The sequence below is a fragment of the Conger conger genome, chromosome 12, assembly GCF_963514075.1.
Source record: "Conger conger chromosome 12, fConCon1.1, whole genome shotgun sequence".
Classification (NCBI taxonomy): Eukaryota; Metazoa; Chordata; class Actinopteri; order Anguilliformes; family Congridae; genus Conger; species Conger conger.
In genome coordinates, this window is record NC_083771.1 from 32873704 (window position 1) to 32892623 (window position 18920).

An 18920-nucleotide genomic window follows, 5' to 3' on the forward strand; every position below is an offset into this window, starting at 1 on the left:
TGCTGGCACCCTCAAATCTGCTTGCTACTTGCTACGTGGCACAAATAAGCAGCCTTTTGTTGCCTAAACCTTTTATTATGATGCCCTGGTTCGCTTCCTACATTTCCAAAATGCCTGAATGTAAATGCAATCCCAGTTCATCACTGTATACCACATTCACGCCCTTGTTAGCGGATGTTTGTAGGAATTCTGGGAGCTCCATTTGCATGTCCGGGAGCTGGATTGGAAATATGGCTCAATCTCCGGCAGACTTCTTTGTTTAAGGTGAAGCTGAGATGTCAGACCTGATTCTATCAGAAACACAGCCCTGAGCTCTTTGTGCCACAGTATTGGAGGGTAGATGTCTCTTTAGCTGAGCATCAGGAAGACCAAACTACAAGCAGAGATGGGCACACACACGCACATATGCAGCCACACACACACACATGCGCCCAGACCACACACACGCACACACACGCGCGCCCACACACACACCTGCATGTGTATAACTTAGAAAATGTAGGAAGTAGGTGGTACTTGTTCTGAAGGTATGCTTTCAGGAAATATTCCTGCAAGTTTTCAATTGTTATTATTCATTTTCAGTATGAGTTTGTGTGATTGTATATATGGTATGTTGCACAGGCGTTATGCACTTGAATGTGTTGGGGCAGGTGGGCATAGGTGTGTGTGTGCCTGCATGTGTGCCTGTCCATGCCCCTAGCACAGCTGCACAGTGAAAATGACGTGGTGAGAAAGTGGGATCTTGATGCAGAGAATCAGGGTCCATATGGCCAAGCGTTCTGTAAGGCCACCACCACTTTGTTTTTCCTCCATACAAAGTTGTGCCAAGCTTGGATAGACTCGTTATGCTGCTATTCTTCAGAGCCAATGATGCTGAAAAGGCTTCCAACAATGGAGCTAATCACAGCCTCGTCCTAGACCCTCGCCTAGATGCTCTCCTCTCCCTGCCTGACTACCCTAGCGCTTTCCTAACGAATAACTATTCTGTTACTGTTTTCTCTTCAGCCGCTGCCACCCTGCCACCTCCTGCACCCCCCCCCCCCCCCACACCCCCGCCACCCCCCCCCCATGATCTTCAGTTTCCTTCCCCTTGCCTTCAGTTCTTATCGAATGAGAAAAAGGAAATGAAACGTAATGGAATTTTCATGCAGAAATGTGTAAAACCCACAAATCTTGAAAGGCGAGCCAAGCGGTGGATCACCAGCAGCTATGGGTTCAGCTGGAGGCTCCGTGTGAGAGAGGGAGATGAGAGCGCATGTCAGCGAAGTGCAATGGCATCAACTGTCTGACTCTCCCCAGAAAGAGAAAAGGAAGCGGGAGGGTGGGAGGGTGGGAGGGCGGCCCCAGACAATGCGGTCTGCGGTGGCCCAGCGCCTGAGCTGACCTTGAACCCTGGCGGTTTTCATTCCCATGGCTACAGCCACGGTGGGTGCCAGCTCTCGCAGCTGGGCCTCCTGCCCCGCCCGGCGACCGTCGCCTGGGTTCCCCCCGACGTCCCCGTTCCCAGACACCCCCCAGACCGCACCACCCACACCCCCACCCCCCCCACAAAACCCGTCTCACCCCCATTAATGAGCACAGGAGAACGTTCTGTCACTAAAGGGGTTTGGGGGGTTTGTAAGCGGTTGTAGCATAACGAGGTGAGGAGGGAGAGTGAAGCCGGCCAGCCTTTCCGCCCTCAGAGCGCTACGGGCAAAGTGTTTACACGGAGGCTGGGCTGTGTTTACACGGAGGCTGTGCTGACCAGCAGCAGGGCCCCAGGGGCATAAACGCAGTGACGAGCGCAATGCTCAGTTCTGCCATTATGTCATTACTAGCCGCGCGCTAGCGTCGGGGGGGAACCCAGATTTCCCCGGGAAGGGCAGCGGCCGTGCCTGTGGCTCGACTGCACCCGCATCGAAGCAGGATCTGCCGTCCGACAGCTGATTGGCTGCCCGGGTCGCGGCGCGAGAGTTCAGCGCTCTGCGCGGTCACAGTAGCCGCAGGGCGGGGGGGGGGGGGGGGGAACGCTGCACGCTTCACACATTGTGTTCCAGTGAAGCCGCAGGAAGGAGAGCCCTGATTGGAGACTGGCAGAGAGAGACACAGAGCGCTTTGACACCCTTTATATGCAGGTCAAGCTCAGCGACGCTGCGCTGGTTTTAAACGGCGCCGGATGCAGCACTGGGCTGAATAACAAGGCTCGTATCGGCCCGTAGTCTTCAGTACCCACAAAGCTCAGTCAAACAGTGGGAACTTCGGGGAGTGTTGAAGCTGACCGTTTCCTTAAACCTGCAGGCTATGGGCTCTGAGCGTGTCCAGCCTCACCGCACACACCCTGCACTGATTATGACCGACATAGATTTACCCAGCACACATGAATGACTGGTTCCTCCCGCCGTGTTCACACGGCGTGTGTGCGTGTGTAAACGCCCGTTCCCGGCTCCGCAGCTGTCAGTGCGCGTGTTTAAACACAAATCCAGCTGACCTGGAAGACACAGTACAACTGCCGAAATAGCTGATTTTGTTATGCCAGGTAATGCTCTGCTGCACGTCAGCTCCCTGTGCAGTTTTATCTGATCTCCGCATCATTTTCAGGACAGGCAACGTCTTTACCGGAATACTGCTCAGGTAAATACGTGGATAAACGGACAGTCGTTCAGTTAAATAAAGGCTTCCATGAAATAGTTAAGCTGGTACCGTGCTAAATGAATTTCTCACATAAACAGGTATAAGATCGCAATGCCTTGGTCACACTAAGGCAGTGATGTTTAGATTCAGACTTGAACCCTGTGGTGAGACTGCAGCTGCATACGGGGCATGGATTGCAACGGCGGGGTTGCAGGGGTGTGTTTATTTGAGGAGCAGAGCTCTCCTGCCGCACGTTCCCCGCAGGTCAGGCACCGCACAGACAGGACCGGGTGGGTGGAGCTGAACAGGGATGTTCCAGCACCACGTGACCTGGGAGAGATGACACGGGTCATGTGACAGGGGTGCAGAGATCCACGCCTGGCCTTCATCTGTTCTGTATGACAGCAGAGCATTACTGCACCGGCGGTAGCTTCATTCAGGCTTTTATTTTGTATTATTATTATTATTATTATTATTATTATTACTGCTATCTATGCATGTTGCACCCAACCGAGTATTAAAAATGCGTGTGTCTGTGTCGGTATGTGTGAGGGTGTGTGTGGGCACTCCTGTTTGTGAGTACACGCGTGTTTGTGTGTGTGTGAGAGAGAGAGATTTCCAGCCTTTCTGGCCTTTTCTTTCTGCCAAAGCTCAAAATGGAAGAAAACGGCTCTTATCTAAGATGACCAGTGCATCAGTACGCTGCTGGGAACCCACAGAACCCTAGTAGGCACTGAAATATATTCTCATCACTTTAATAGAATGAGTAAATAGTACAACTTAGTACAGCTTAGTTTGAGCTTCATGAATGGGACCGAGGGTTGTTGAAAGCTGAAGTGCTTTCAGCATTAATGGAGAAATTCAGCCACTTAGCTACACTGATTGAGAAATTGTGAAAGGCAGTCTATCCATTTGTTTCCGACGAGGGCTTTGCATGATTCTGGAGCCTACAAACCGAAGAAGACGTAAATCTAATTTCCCTCTCTCATTCAGAACTATCGATGGATTTCTTTCCTTTGTGACTGACCAGATTTCTTTAACTGAGCCGTGAGTCAAAAGCCTCCCTGAACGCTGGGCAAATTCTTATATTTGTTTTTAGCATGCAGCACAATGATTGAACCCATATTGGTATATATTCCAATACTGACTCTCCTGTGAAACAACAGTATCATTGCGATTGGAGCTGGAGTGATTTTGTGTGGAGACGCGGCACTATAAAACACAGCGAATATAAACCATTCCTGTAACGGCTCACCATTACGAACATAGGTTTGCTAACGATGAAAGCAGTGCACATTAAATAAAGAGGATAGCCTGGACATTGGTGCCGGCAAGCCAGTAAAGCGAATGATATATAGCTTTAAAACACATTTGTTCTTTTGGAACGGTTCACTGCAGTACATCATTAATGTGATAGGAGTCTTTATTTTCTTCCTGGCAACATCTCAGCAAGCATAGATGCACTGTAAGAACATGAGTCACATATTAATGTTTAAAGCATATTTGTCAGAGTTGAGGTGTGGCTCCAGTGCTGCAAGCTGTTTCCCTTTGCGAGCGATCTTATCTGAATGTGAAACTGAAAATCAGCAGGTTAACTAACATTCTGCAGAGCTTAGCTTCAACACATGTCTAATTCTGAAGCTTGGTTGAGAGGTAGTAATGGTGTTGCACCCTGTGAGAATTTCACAATTTGTTTAGATGTGGACACCAGCTCAACACACTGTCCAAAAAAGCGAGCATGCACAGCCACATTTTAGGATTCCGCCATTTTACTCCAACGTTGCTGACTACTTTAGTCTTGTCAAAATGGGAGCCCCTCTCCTGCTTTTTAAGCACTGACCTTATGCTTTCTTGTCTATATCTGTTTCTTTTTCATATATTTAAAAAAGAATTTGAATGACCCCATGTCGACATGTCAGTACTGATCCGTGTACTTATCTTCACTCTGTACAAAGTATGCGCTGTATTGGCTGGGAATCTGAATGGAGCATTGCGATAGAAAACACTTTCCCTCCTTGTGGTTCGAGAATGATCCGAAGGTCTGATTTGTATTTTAGAGTGACTCAGGACATTGGCCTGGACACTTTCTGAAGGCACTATGCAATAGAGAGCATTGTACACTGGCTCAGGGCTAGGAGCTACAGTGAACAATGTAAAACACATTTTCATTGCTCAATGTGTGTATGTATGTGCGCACAAGAGAAAGGAATGTCCGTACGCGTGTGTTTGTGTGTCTGTACGTTCAGATATGTAACATCATGAACAAATTTCCACTTCTTCTGAACCCTGAATTAAAGTGCCAAAGTAGGTGAACGACTACTCTAGAAAAGGCGGACACTAAATCAAACTTGCAAAATAGGAGAATAATTATTCTAGAAAATGCAGCTTTGCCGACATTGTGATTCTTATAAATCAAAGGATCTCAAAGACATACTGAACAGTATGAAATGCTTTTACACTCAAAAGGATGAGAAATCCACTCTGTAGGTGGCTACAATAAAAAAGCATGGATTAAATCTGGCAGTTTATACAGTGCAATTAGTGGCAATCATTTTCTTTGAATTCGGTAGCAATAACAGACAATAGGGACCTCTAATAGAACACGTCCATTTGCCATTAGTCATATGCAGTGAATGGTCTGAGTTGTTGTTATGCTATATTATAGGCCGCTTTTAAAAGAGTCACCCCCAGTGGCCTTGGATCATTGTGTGCAGTTACATTTAGGGGCGCAATGACCTAACACAAATTGTGTGTGTAGTATTATGTCGACTTAAAAGCATCATTTACTGGGGCTGTGAAAAGCAAGTCATTTGATCAACGGACACGCATCCCTTTAGCAGGAGCATCCGGTAAACAATGCATACGTCTGAGCCCCAGTGGACTCTTTCTCCAGCATGCTGCATTCACTGCATCCCTCAGTTCCGCCTGCTTTCTGCTCGAAACACACAAAGCCATTGCTCTACCAGGAGCTTGGTCTGCCTGTGTCGTGCTTTTCTACAGAAATTATTCTACCTCCATTTTCACATCTGATCAGGGCTATTGTTTTCTTGGATTTCTTACACCGGATTTCTTATGCTTTTTGGATTGATGAATTGAGCCTACGACCACACCACTATCTTCAAGATAATTTAGACAAACAGCCAATTGCTACTAGATAAATAAATACATTTCAATTGTAAGCAACTAAAAAGGAAGAATCTGATGTGACTATATGGGTCGTAGTTTGTTCTTGGCAGTTTTTCAATATAAAGAAAGGAAAGGCCTTTATACACTCAGTGATCATTTTATTAGGTAGACCTGTACACCAGCTTGTTACTGCAAATTTAATCACCCAATCATGTGGCAGCAACTACATGCATAAAAGCATGGAGATGTGGTGACATTTCATTTCTTCCCCATTCTGACATTTGGTCTGAAAAACAGCTGAACCTCTTGATCATGTCTGCATGCTTTTATGCATTTAGTTGCTGCCACATGATTGGCTGATTAAATATTAGCAGGTCTACCTAATAAAGCGCTCAGTGAGTGTGTATATTGTCTCATATTATCTAAGAATATCTTGGAGTATCAAATAATATATTTTTTTGAATATTTAGTTCTCAAATGTCTTTCAAATATGGGGATTGTACTGCATTAGAATCTGAGAATTAGATGGCAGTAAACCTAGGCATCAGACTCCTTCAGAACTGCAGTATTTCATTGTTGCATTATGTGGGAATGAGACAGTTTGAGAGTACAGGAGCTGTAATGGCGTTGGAATCTGAGAGTCAGACGTAAAATCAGAGTCAGAGTCTCAACTGCAGGTCTCAGTAGACCCGTCTCCATTTTGAATCGTTAACACTTTCAGCCACTGGAGGGGCAGTGCCGTGCTACTGAAACATTGTCAAACACTGCCAAGGACTAAACACATAAGATTAAACAAACCCGTGTACAAGGGCAATACACAAGGCGAGTAATCAAGGCGCCGCATACACCTAAAGATCAGAAAAGAGAAAAGACTACAGAGGAATTCTAGATTACGGGCAGCCCGCAATGAGCAAGCCTAACACCCTCCCTGATGGCACCTCCTCAAGAGTTGCCATCTTAATACAAAGACAGCTGCAGCTGAGGGGGAAAGCGCCTTGAAGAACAATGGATACAGTGCTTTTTCAACAGTTATTAAAATACCCCCCAAAAAACTAAAGAAATCTAAATAAAATGATATATAACACTATATGAAATACTGTACACACACACATACAAAATCTATTTCAAAATGTACATGTTCTTTGTTCCGGAGCTTCCTCGCAGTCGGTAATTCGGAACAGCCCGCCTTTAAGTTTGCGTGTTCATCTCCGACGTACAGGGCCGGTCATTACCGCTTCACTGTTTCTCACAAATCCGCCCCCCAATAAGCTCTCTATTCTTTTGCATTTTCAGATAATGAAGAGAGAAATCCTGTTGGAAATGGCATAGAAAATGAGGATACAGAGGAACTGAAAAGGCGGGGGGGGGGGGGGAAGGGTGCGTGAGCGGGCTGCTCCCGCGCGGTGGGTGAGGCGCACTCTAAGCCAGGGCCGTGCCAGGCGGGCTGGCGGTCCGCTAATTGAATGCATAATGTATTCTATTGTGCGTTGCTTCCTCTGCGTTCATTAAATGCGAGGCCACGCCCCGCACCCCCCCTTCCCCTCCGTGGCCATACAGGGCTGTTTGATGTGAAGATGGTATGACAGGCTTGGCTTGGCCCGACCCAGCCAGTGCAGCTGATGGCAGGGCCCGGGCCCCGCTGTAAAAGGGGAGATAGCGCGCTTGCTCCGTGGCGCTCTTCCCCTGGCTGGTTCCCACCCGCCTGGACTCCGGCCCCGCTGCCGGGGCCCCCCCAGCGTTCCCCCTAATGAGCGCGAGGGGACAATGCCGCCATTGTTGGCTCTGTTTGGAACCATGTCCAAAGAACAATCGGTGTTTACCCAGGCCGTTGTTCAAGCCAAACTCTGCCGTTGATTACTTCTAGGGCTCCCGATTAACTCTGCTCTCCGCATCAGCACAAAGGGGCTATTGAGACAGCCACTAGGCATCCTCCTCTGCCCCTGTGTCCCAAAGTCTCCCTCCCACCCTCTCTCCCATTCTCTCTCTCTCACATTCTCTCTCTTTCTCTGTCATTCTATCACTCCTTTCTCTCATTTTCTCCCTCTCATTCTCTCTCACATACGCACAATTGCGCGCACACACACATACGCACACGCACACACACACACACACACACAGAGGCACACCCTTTTTAACTGTAACAGGCTCATCACCACCCGCTGCCCCAATCCTTCACACAGCCCAGCTATGTTCCAAGTCCAAGCATAGAAAATCCACACTGCTGTGCATGGTGGGAAAATGTAATGAAAGAGGAGCAAGAAAGAGAAAGAGAATGAAAGAAAAAAGAACGGCAAAGATACAAGCATCTCGAGCAAATGGCAGAAATGAGAAAAACCTAAATTCCTTGCACCGAAATCCCCTTTCCCCACCCTCTCTCTCTCTCTCTGTCCATTTATCCTTGATGACGGAGGACAGTGCTAATTATTTTATAACAACCTTTTTCTGGTGTGGCATATGCCAACTTGTTCACGCAATGTCAAACAAATAAATAAAAATAAAGCATCTCCAAATCAGTGAAAGAAAATGCCAGCCTAGTTGCGCGGCACACCTAGCTCTTTGGAGCATTTGCATTAAGCGTGCAAAGACGTCCCACAGTCACACATTTCCCCGCCTGGTAAACGCTGTGAGTGATATGCAGAACAGCGTGGTGAATATGCATAATTTTATGAGCTGTGGATCATTTTTCCGGCTTACGCGAGGCTGTATTTCGATCGGGCACAGGCATACATCAACGTTTGACTGAGTGACGAACACACAGTCCGCAAACACACACACCTCCCGCTAAAATATAGCACACTATATTACAGTCCAGGCACAAAGGAATACACATAAAACTAATTACTGTTCGCAGCAAAACATATTTCAAGTACATGACACCGGGAAAGCGCCGCTTATTATACAAGATATTTATTCACAATACACGTTAGAAGCTTGGACAGATGCATTGCAGCATTACACACACTGAAATGGTCCTTCATGTTTTAAAATGACTCAACTGTAGCTCTAAATAAGGACTCCTACGTCATACTAATCAAACAGATGGTTCAAGAGGCACCTTAACATGTTCCATGCGGTACACAGAATTATGTGTGAATTATTTTAGCGGTGTATGCAAGCTGTCCTCAAAGAGGAACAGTTTGTTTTCCAGATGGTTAAGCATCTCTTAACTGTACATTTGTCAAAAACCCGCAGAATGAGTAAGAGACGAGCTAAATATATCAGAAGCTTTTCATTAAATCAACAAAATTTTGTAATAATGAAGACCACCCAGGGATATTTTTACTGTCTTTGTCCAGCATTTTGGCTGGGCTGTTGGTCACGTGTGCACATGATGTGGAATGTGGAAATGTTTCGCAGGTTGAAATGCAGGGACCATAGGAGCCGAGAGTGAAGCAACGTATTCTTTTGACACTGAATACAAAATTAGGTTTGATGACAAAATCCTATACAAAATAATAGAATCGTTACAAAAGAATGCTACCACAACAACTAATTACACACTCCAGTTTTGTACATATGAACATATAAAAATAGTTTATTTCAACACCTCCCTGCCAGCTTTGAGAAAAAAAACGCTGTTCCCAGCATACATCTACTGTAATCTGCATCTGCTTTTATTCTAAATACAGCATATATTAGATCTGGTCAGCTGCCATGATAACGAAACAGAGCCCTACTCTGCCTAGTTGCCTTGCTCTCTTTATCTCTCTCTCTCTCTCTCTCTCTCTCTCTCTCTCTCTCTCGCTCATAATAATTAACAGGACCGTTTATGGAGACCTGGGGATCAAAGATGAGCTTATACAGTATACAGTGGGAATGGGTGTTAGAAAGCACAGAATCATAGAAAATTGGACAAACAAGGGGAATACTGCTTATTTAAAAAGGGGGGGGGGGTTGCACCATTTCCAGGTTATCATTGCCCCAAGGCAACTTGTCACAGGCATCGTATCGTACCTTTTGCCACTTTTTTTCCACTGTTATGTTACACGCAAATGTACAGCAAAGACTTGTTACGCATTTGTTACATCCGTTACATGCAAACACAAAATGGCGGTCACCACTGGACAAGTTACAGAAGCTGGCGTGGTGTTTTTGAGTCTGTAAGAAAATAATTTGGATTATGGACATTACCCAGTACAAGACATGCCAACTCCCTGAACTACATCAAAATCAAGTGCAGCACCTTCACAGAAACTCCAACATCATTTTCACAAGCCTACTGATCACTGGAAGGCTTCACGTGTCTTGAGAACTGAGACAGCGCTTTGAATTTGCAAAGAAAATAACAATGTTAGCCTTGTTTTCAGGCACAGTCAAAGAGGTTATGATAGTTATCCTATTGTAATGGGGTGCTGTAGTTATCTAGGGCAAGAAGAGGCTGAAGGCTTGTTGACTGTATGTGTTAGGTGAGAAGCCACATCCTGCTAGATGAGTTGTGTAAAATGGTTAATTTTTCTAATGGCTGCATATTTGGACCTACTATATATGACACAGTGGGTTGTCAGAAATTAGACTGCAGTCGTTTTAAAATTGAGAGTACAAGGCTAAATATAGAATTTGACATACAAAGAAGCCAATCTGTGAGCCATTGTCGAACAATATTTCAATTCATTTCTCACACAAAGAGTACAGAATTTGCAACGAAACAAAAATTATTTTTTGATCATTAATCAATTCTTATATATAATAAAATTGGTAAATACTTAAATGGAACCCAACAGACCACAAACTATCTAATTTCAACTGTGAATGCATATGTAAAGAAATATAAATTTCAGCGTATACTCACAGAAAAAGGTCCTTTTGTGTGTGTGTGCATGTGTGCGCGTGTGTGTGTGAGGATATCCACAAATTAATATATTCATTCACACACACACACACACATGCCAACAACACACACATATACAGCAAATACATATATATTATACAAAAATAAACATTTATTTTTATCTATGAGTGGAAACAAGCTTTCCTGAGGGAGGTCTGTGAACCACCTAATACTTTTCGCCTCTAAATCCTTTATGAAAATCAGCAGCCTAATCCCTGATACTGTGCTGCATTCAAATGAGATCTAGAATCGCCCCCACCCCTCCCCCACTACACCACAGCACAGGCAACCAATTTTCACACACTGGCATACAGTTCATATACTCGTTATGCCCCCTCCCCCACCCCTCCGCTCTGCCCTCCACCCCAGTATCCCGTGTGCTACAAGCCAAACCTCAGATCAGGGAGAACACCACTGACGGGACTCCGAAAATGAACCTGCCAATGGATGCTGCTAAAAAAGAAGAAGAAGAAAAAAAGAACTACAAATGCAAAGCACTGAAGAGACATTGGTGACAAAACCCCTCCTTCAGAACCCACTCCAGGCATGCAGATTCCCTGCGACTCAAACGCACACCTTAAGTGCCATCCGCATTAAATTATCTCTGCCCAAACATAGTCAGATCCCCCCCCCTCTCCCTCGACACAGAAAACCCCCACCTCTATTACCGTAGAAATATTAGCAACCCTCCCAAGCCTTTCTGCTTATTAACTGCCATAGACAAAAGAGGCTGAGAGGGCTTCTTCAAGTCCTGCCCAGGCTCATAATTAAAGCCATAATTTAAAATAATAAAAACCTTGTCCTTGTTGAAATGCGAATCGGCATTAAGACGTTTCCTCGATTCTCATTGGACACACTGTGACAGTCCTGGTTACATCCACACTGAAGGCTAAGCAGTGAGGTGGTTATGCTAAAAAAAACAGCACAGCCCCCAGCAGCCCAGGTTAGCACCCTCTGCCCGATGCTAAGGAGCCACGCGGCCGTGTTCAGATAAGGCGGAGCGGATTAATTCATCATTACGGTCTGGCCAGCCGGGTCTCTGTCTGTTCCCACTGCAGCCAGGACATTAGACATGCAGGAATGTTAATGTTATTGAGCGTTATTGTCAGTGTCTGTCTGTGTCTGAGTCCGCGTCTGTGGACTCCTCTTCCCGGGGCCCGCCATATTGTGTCTGAGGAGAGGGCCGGCCGCATTGTGCCTGGCTGGGGAAGTGTTATTTCAGAACGACAGTGCCATCTCATCCACCGCCTCACACAAATCACCATCTTTATGCAAATGCGCAGGGCTCTCAAAAGAGCATTGTTTTCACCCACCACAACACACACACACACATACACACACACACACACACCACAACACACACAAACATACACACACGCAGACATGCGCACGCACAAACACACACACACACATCGAAATGCACTAAAAAAGTCTACATTGTATTTTCAAAGACTAAAAATCCCTTTAACTGAAATACAGCCTCTGTCTCCTCCAGGCTGCCTTCCACTTAGTCTAGCAATGCAGGAGCTCTATGAAAGGAGTCTCACTGCTAATATTATATAAATCAACCCTCTGCAAATGGTTTAAAGTGAAAAGTAAGAATTTATGTTACTCAAGGAAATACTTCAGCATTTTTGATGTCATTAGTAGAGGGTAGATTTTTAAATGTTTAAATATAGATTTAAAATAAAGATAAACAAACACTAATAACAACTATTTTCACTGCGCATATTGTGTTATCAATAGTACTATTTGAGGAAAACATGATTTCAGAGGTAGTGTTGTTTAACTTGGCCTTTTAGGAAAAACTGCACCTGGGAAATAAGCGGCCATTAAAAGGCAGATAGAAAAATGCGACATTTTGACCTGTTATGTTGCTTCTTATGAGGTATAGGTTTCATTAGTCTCATTATGGACCTCTCCTTTATATTTTCAGCAGTGCTGGACAAACCAAGAGCTTTGGGGTTTTTTTACCAATAAACGAGATGTGAATTTTCAGTAAGCTGTCAAAAACAGTTTAAAAAAGAAATGTGCAACACTGTTTTCAGAAAAGGAAAAAAATGACATGTTGCTAATAGAATACAAATAGAAGACGGTCAGTACAGCACAAAGAATTTGCAATTCATATTAGAAATTCATCACACATATTCATATTACAACTAGGTTGAGCACTGTCTTGGGTGAATCCATCTTGGCTCAGAAGGAGGAGGGAGATTAAAGTGAGTTGCTTTTCAAATACAGTGGCGAGAGGGAAAATGTAAATATGACAGAAGAAAAAAGTGCCATATTTCTAACGGTAATTTGCTTTGTCAAGAATTCTCAAAGCGCGATTTTAAGCAGAAAGTCTGAGTGCGATGGCCCGGTCGAGGTAAATACCAAGCCTCTGCTCCCTCTTGTCAGTCACAATTTGCATGTATTTGCATAAGTTTATTATGCGCTTGGCCTTTGTTCCCAGGATGTGAATCACTGTACAGTCATGACGCTCCAGCAATCCCTACTATGCACCAAGAGACTGCAACGCGGCGTCGGCTACCAGGATATTCAGCTAAAACAAAGCTGTGAGATTAACTAGCTACTGCTTTCACTGAAATTCCTAATGAATGAGGAACCAGGAAAAGGGATATACTTCATACAGATGCGGGTAGTTATTCAACAGAGGCACCCATCAATGAAGAACCATTAGATAAGTAATGTATGTGCCGTTTTTCCATTTGCATAAGTCAAATGTATATAGTAGAATCCACTTATTTGCATAATTGATTGTCGCATAATTTGCCTATTTTCGAAGAATTATCAAATCCTATGCAAAGTATTCCCAGTCATTCCACTGTAAAGAGATTGCATATTTTCATAAACCATGATCTCATAGATAGTTGCATCAAATTATATCAAATTACATTGCATAATGATCAAGACAACTACGTTCAAAATCAGCAGATGCGGCATAAATAAGCCGACAGTTGCCCCTATAAAGACGCACAATCGGCAAAATTTACGAGGGTAGGCAGCTTCTACTGAAATTGTGACACCCGTGGTTTTCTGCACTCTGCCTACTGTCTCATTCTGTTCTTTCTCAAGTATACAATGTCTGTTATCAGATACAGAATGTAATTTCCAACGTCAGGGAGAAAAAGGAACGACTTGACCTTGGCTGACAAAGTCAAGGTCATCCAGACGCTCACCGGTGTGCCGAAGCTATCGCAGGCAGAAGCTGGCTGAAGTTCAGGTGCACCCAGTCACAGGTGTGCAGAGCCAATACGAAACAGGGTGGTCATCCTCCAGCAAGGATAACCGTGAGAGGAAGCGAGAGGGCAAGGATGTGGAAGTTAAGGATGCTCTTCTCTGGTGGTTTGTGAATGCCACAGCAGAGTCTGTGCCTTTGTCTGGTTCCATTCTGGGGGGAAAAGTCAATGCGCTAGCAGAGCTGGACTTCAAACCCATCGAAGGCTGGCTGAGCAGGTGGAAAGTGAGAAAAAGCATTATATTCCTGAGGGCACAAAAAAAAACACTGACACTGGGTAAGAGATGTGCTACCAACCATCCTGCATGAGTACGAGCCTGACTGCATCTACAACTGCGATGAGACCTGTTCCATGCATTGCCAAACAGGACTTTCATCGGTGGTAAGAAGGCCATGGACACGGTAAGCATCTTGTTCACCTGCAACATATCTGAGACTGACAAGTTGACACCCTTGGTTATTGGACATGGCAAAAACCTGAGGTGTTTCCATGGTCGCAGAATCCCACTGCCTTGGTATGCCAACAAGCAGGCCTGGATGACTGGTGAGGTCTTCACTGAGTGGGTTAAGAAGATGGGTCATGAGATGGGGCGAAAGTGCAGGAAGATTCTGCTGTTGGACAACTGTACTGCCCATCCCAGCAACGTTCATTCAAGGCACAGCACTACTCGCAGATGTTGAAGAGAATTCGTCAAGCAGGAGATAACAATGCAGACATAGACTCTGCAGCTGACCTGGTGAAGAAAATAACCATCCTGAATGCCTGGATTCATCTCACCGATGAAGAGATCTGCCAGGAATCGAGAGAAGCAAGGCTTGATATTTCAGCCGAGACTGAATCTACTGACGAGGACGCTGATCCAACCTGCCCTGCAGTTCAGCACAAGTGCAGGCAGCTTATCATGTCATTCAGGACTGGATGCAGAACCACGACTCTGCTGATTATAGTAACTTCATGGACAGGAAGGAAGAGTTCAGAGTTTCTGCATGCCTGAAAAGAAGCGGAAGGCCATCACTGACTCTTTCAAGCCAGCCGACAAATTGTAAGATTAAATCTTACATGAAATCACATGGCCGTTTTTATGACTACTATGTGTTTATTATGAATAAAGTTGTATATTATGAATAAAATTTTTGCTTTATAATGTATTGTTTATACTGTATTAAAGTTGTACAGTATGCATCTGTGTGTATTGTTTATTCTGTCCTGGCTCCTTGTGCCCCCTCTCCCCACCGTCATAGTGTACTACTCAGCTGGGCTACTCTGTCTAATCAACTGAGATGGATAATCGCCTAAAATTCCTTGACAAATAGGTTATGCAATTGGTAGGATTGATTCATCTTATTAATGAACTTTCACCACCAAAACCCAGGTCAAATTGTAATAATGCATGGAGACCTACAGGATGGTCCAATAACATTTATAGGAGTTATATAACTGCACAATGTCATTTACAGAAGAAATAGACACAGGCCAATCCGGGCATTTGGCCTTGGTACAGTCTGCCTAGTACATATAAATAACCGTCATTATGGGAAGCATTTTTTATTTAATTTCATCAACTCCAACTCAAGTGCAAGGAATTGCCTTGGGTCTGTTTTTTAAGGCTGATTGTTTTGAATATTCTGTCTACTTCCAATGGAAACAATAACAAGCTATAGGACACAAAACCAAACTATATATTCTCACAGTACAGTAGCTCATAACATGTTACCACTAGGTGAATTTCACAGTGTGCCGTACACTAGGTCTAACACTGCATCATGGAAACGCATTATTGTCGATTACATTGATATCTGACAAAGCATTTTCTATACTGCTTGACAATTAAAGAAAAAAACGGTTGAGCAATTTTGGCATTATAGGCAGGGAGTGCCAAAATGAGACGCCAGGTCTTTTGTTTCCAAAGAAACGTCCTATTTCTGTCACACTGCATCTACATCTGATAGATGGTACAGGATTCGCCTTCTTGCTCGGGGTCCAAACTCTGACTCAACTGACCCGACGCAGTGCTCACAGTGAGCTTTCCAAATGGTGCAAATGGCGATAAAATTTTTTATTGTATACAGATATGCTATATATACAGGATGAGGTCCAGATACAGGTATTGTGCAGGTATTGTATTCATTTGCACTAACTTGAATGAACATGATGGCTGCACATCACAGAGTGTTTAATTCAATGCTTGGGTCATAAAACCGTAATGTTGAGCCATAAAACCGTCATAAAACCGCAGCTAACTCTTATAAATGTTTGACAACAACAGGAACTTTTTTCATAAAACCCATGGTTTCTACAGGTAGGCTTTTAGCAAGTATGTTTACAAATTTGAAATCTATGGAGCAATGTGTCATTTGTTTTTGAGAGAGCTCTGACATTGGAGAATGTCCAACATCTGAAAGAAAAGAAGAGAAGCCGCTATCAACAAAAAATTGGTTCAGCTAAAAATAAAATGATGTTCAGAATTTTGTGATAATCTCAAACTAGTTGACGATTATCAATAAAGCCCCGTACATGTATGGTGTGGGGAAAAAACTAAAGAACAGAATGAAAGACATAATTAACATGACCATACACCACATTGAGTATGTTACAATATTGTAGAGTTGTTCGGGTATGTCTAAGAAATGTTCCACAGCTCAACTATGACTTGGTGGACATACAGTATATATTGGCAGAGTATAGGCAGTACCTAGTGTTTTAGTCCATGCAGTGCAAAATGATGCCATGCCATAATAGAATGGATTGGCAAAATCTAGCGACGGGCCATGGGCTGTCAGTGGCTCACTCAGGTGAACCAGAAATTGTTTATATTCTATAGAAGGGAGCATCTTTTTTATTTTTATTGATTGACTAAGATCGGTATTCAATTCCGAGTACTGGAGTGATAAGAGTGCAAGAGCCTGATGGCGCCCCGAGTCTTCAATAACTATTTATTTATATATAAATATTTCCAAAATGCAGCAGGGTTTCAAGTCCTCCTCCTGCCTCATCCTTGAGAGTTCACGGTCGAAGCTCAAACACAAATGGTGTCTGAAGAACATCTCTGTTTCCTTTCACTGGTAATGGAAGAGTATGTTTTCACATGTCCCAAAATGGGTAGTGTGATCACAGTGTTTTACTGCGTTAAGAATTTTTTTTTTATTTGTTCAAATGGATAACTTTAGCTCTACCATTATGGTGCTAATGAAGCTGCCTTCTCCATAGAAAATCGGATAGAAAATAACTTGCTATCTTAATGCAAAGTGAAATAACACATATCTCTAACCCCTTTACTTAATCATAAAGTAAAAAACATCAGGATGAAATTCCACTCCTGGGCCAGAAGCTGCCAAACCAAGCTTCTGGACAAATCATTCTGTGTTTGTATCACAGAAAGACTGTGGATTTACTGGCAGAGGCTGCGAGTCTATTAGAAAGCAAAGGTCTTGTAGTTTCACGTATTCTCCCTGGATTCTCCCCTGCTTTTTGACACTGTAACTTCAGTTTAATTGGCTCTTCAGTGCATCCCACAAACAGCCGTCTGCGGGAGAAGGGTGCAGTCATTAAGTGGAGCACGGCATGCCGTCACTGACAGCATACAGCATGTCTCCACTTCCTCCCACAGCTGGAGACTCCCACCAAACCAGCCACGGCCGGAGTGATCCGGCCACTGAGCACACACAGACCATTCAGAAAAAAAGTAGGTTATTTTGATCCGGAAGCAACCAATGGAAAGCCTAATTTTTCTCTGAATGTTTATCCCACTGAGCTGAAGCCTTCGTTAGAAGGAGTATGTTATGTTTTTGATGATGAGACATGCCTCGCTGCTGGGGCAAGTGGAAACATTCTCATATTCTTCCATTACAGTGTAAGCTCTTTAAGTTGCATTGTGAAGGCTGTATGATAAAGATTTTTTGTTTAAATGAGGAGAGAATGCAGCAACTGTCTACCAAATATCACTGCAGGAGATTATTTACACACCCATAACCACTACTGCCATGATTATGACTAATACCACATTAAAGCATAGCACTCCAAGTTTTTCCATAAGTCAATGGGGACACTAATGGTTAAATGAGTCAGTGGGTGATAGGCCGATGGCCTGTGTGACCAAATCCCCCTGAAAATCAGATTTGGGTACTGTGTCCTCGGGAGCAATGCCATATCTGGTTTTCCCAAATGTTCAGCTTATTGTGCTTTAGGAATCTGTACAAAGGCATAGACCACACAGACACACTATACACACACACATCAGCATATAACACACATGCCTACACACACGGATGAGTGCACACACATACACTCACGCGCGAACACACACATACAGGCCTGTATGGATACAGAGACAAACACACCTGCACATACACACATGTATCACACAAGAGCCACACACATTCATGCAGGTACTAATACGTAATGCACACATGCACATACAAATGTGTTAACACGCATTCACTCTCCTATACATACTGTATACGGACGCATTCACAGAACCGCTAATACCGTACATCAGAGGTGGAAAGTCCAAGTGTCAAAATAAAGGTCCTGCTATGTCTTCCTTCCACCCATGAGGTGGAAGGAAGACATAGCAGCTGATTTAACTGATTTCACTGATTGGTTCTACCTCTTGATTCAAGAATTGTGCTAATTAGTGAATTCAGGTAATTGGAACAAAACACTGGGGAGGACTTTTATTTTCCGAACCTGGATTTCCCACCCAGGTAATACAGACACACAAGCACAATGGAAAATGCAAAGTATTGCACCTACACCTCTCACTGTTCTTAGCTGTACAGCTGTCGAACTACAACTCACCTGGTGCTGGTTTCAGGAACTCTCAAATAGTGCTTCTGCTGCTCTGTCGCAGAGTGGATGACAGATGGCATTCCTTACCCCTCCCTCCTGCCACACAAGAGTCACACACGAAAATGCATGAATGTTAGCTTCATAAAAGAGAGGTTTCACAACCACCAGAAAGACGGCACTGCTGTGGAACTGACTGGAGTCAGTTTCCTAATCTTATTCAGTGGCTTTAGCAATAATACTTTTAAAATATATCATGGTGACACCATAGCATTAGTTATAAGATTACCATCAGCATATAATACCATTTCACTCAAGAAAGCGCAATG

The 18920-nt window shown here is 44.0% G+C and overlaps 1 long non-coding RNA gene across 1 annotated transcript in view; it reads right to left on the reverse strand.

Moving 5' to 3' along the window:
* Positions 1-18920, reverse strand: part of LOC133105532 (uncharacterized) — a 48925-nt gene that overhangs the window by 12556 nt on the left and 17449 nt on the right. Inside the window, exon 2 of the long non-coding RNA XR_009703862.1 lies at positions 18604-18690. This is a non-coding gene — a long non-coding RNA (uncharacterized LOC133105532). The remainder of the gene's footprint in view (positions 1-18603; positions 18691-18920) is intronic.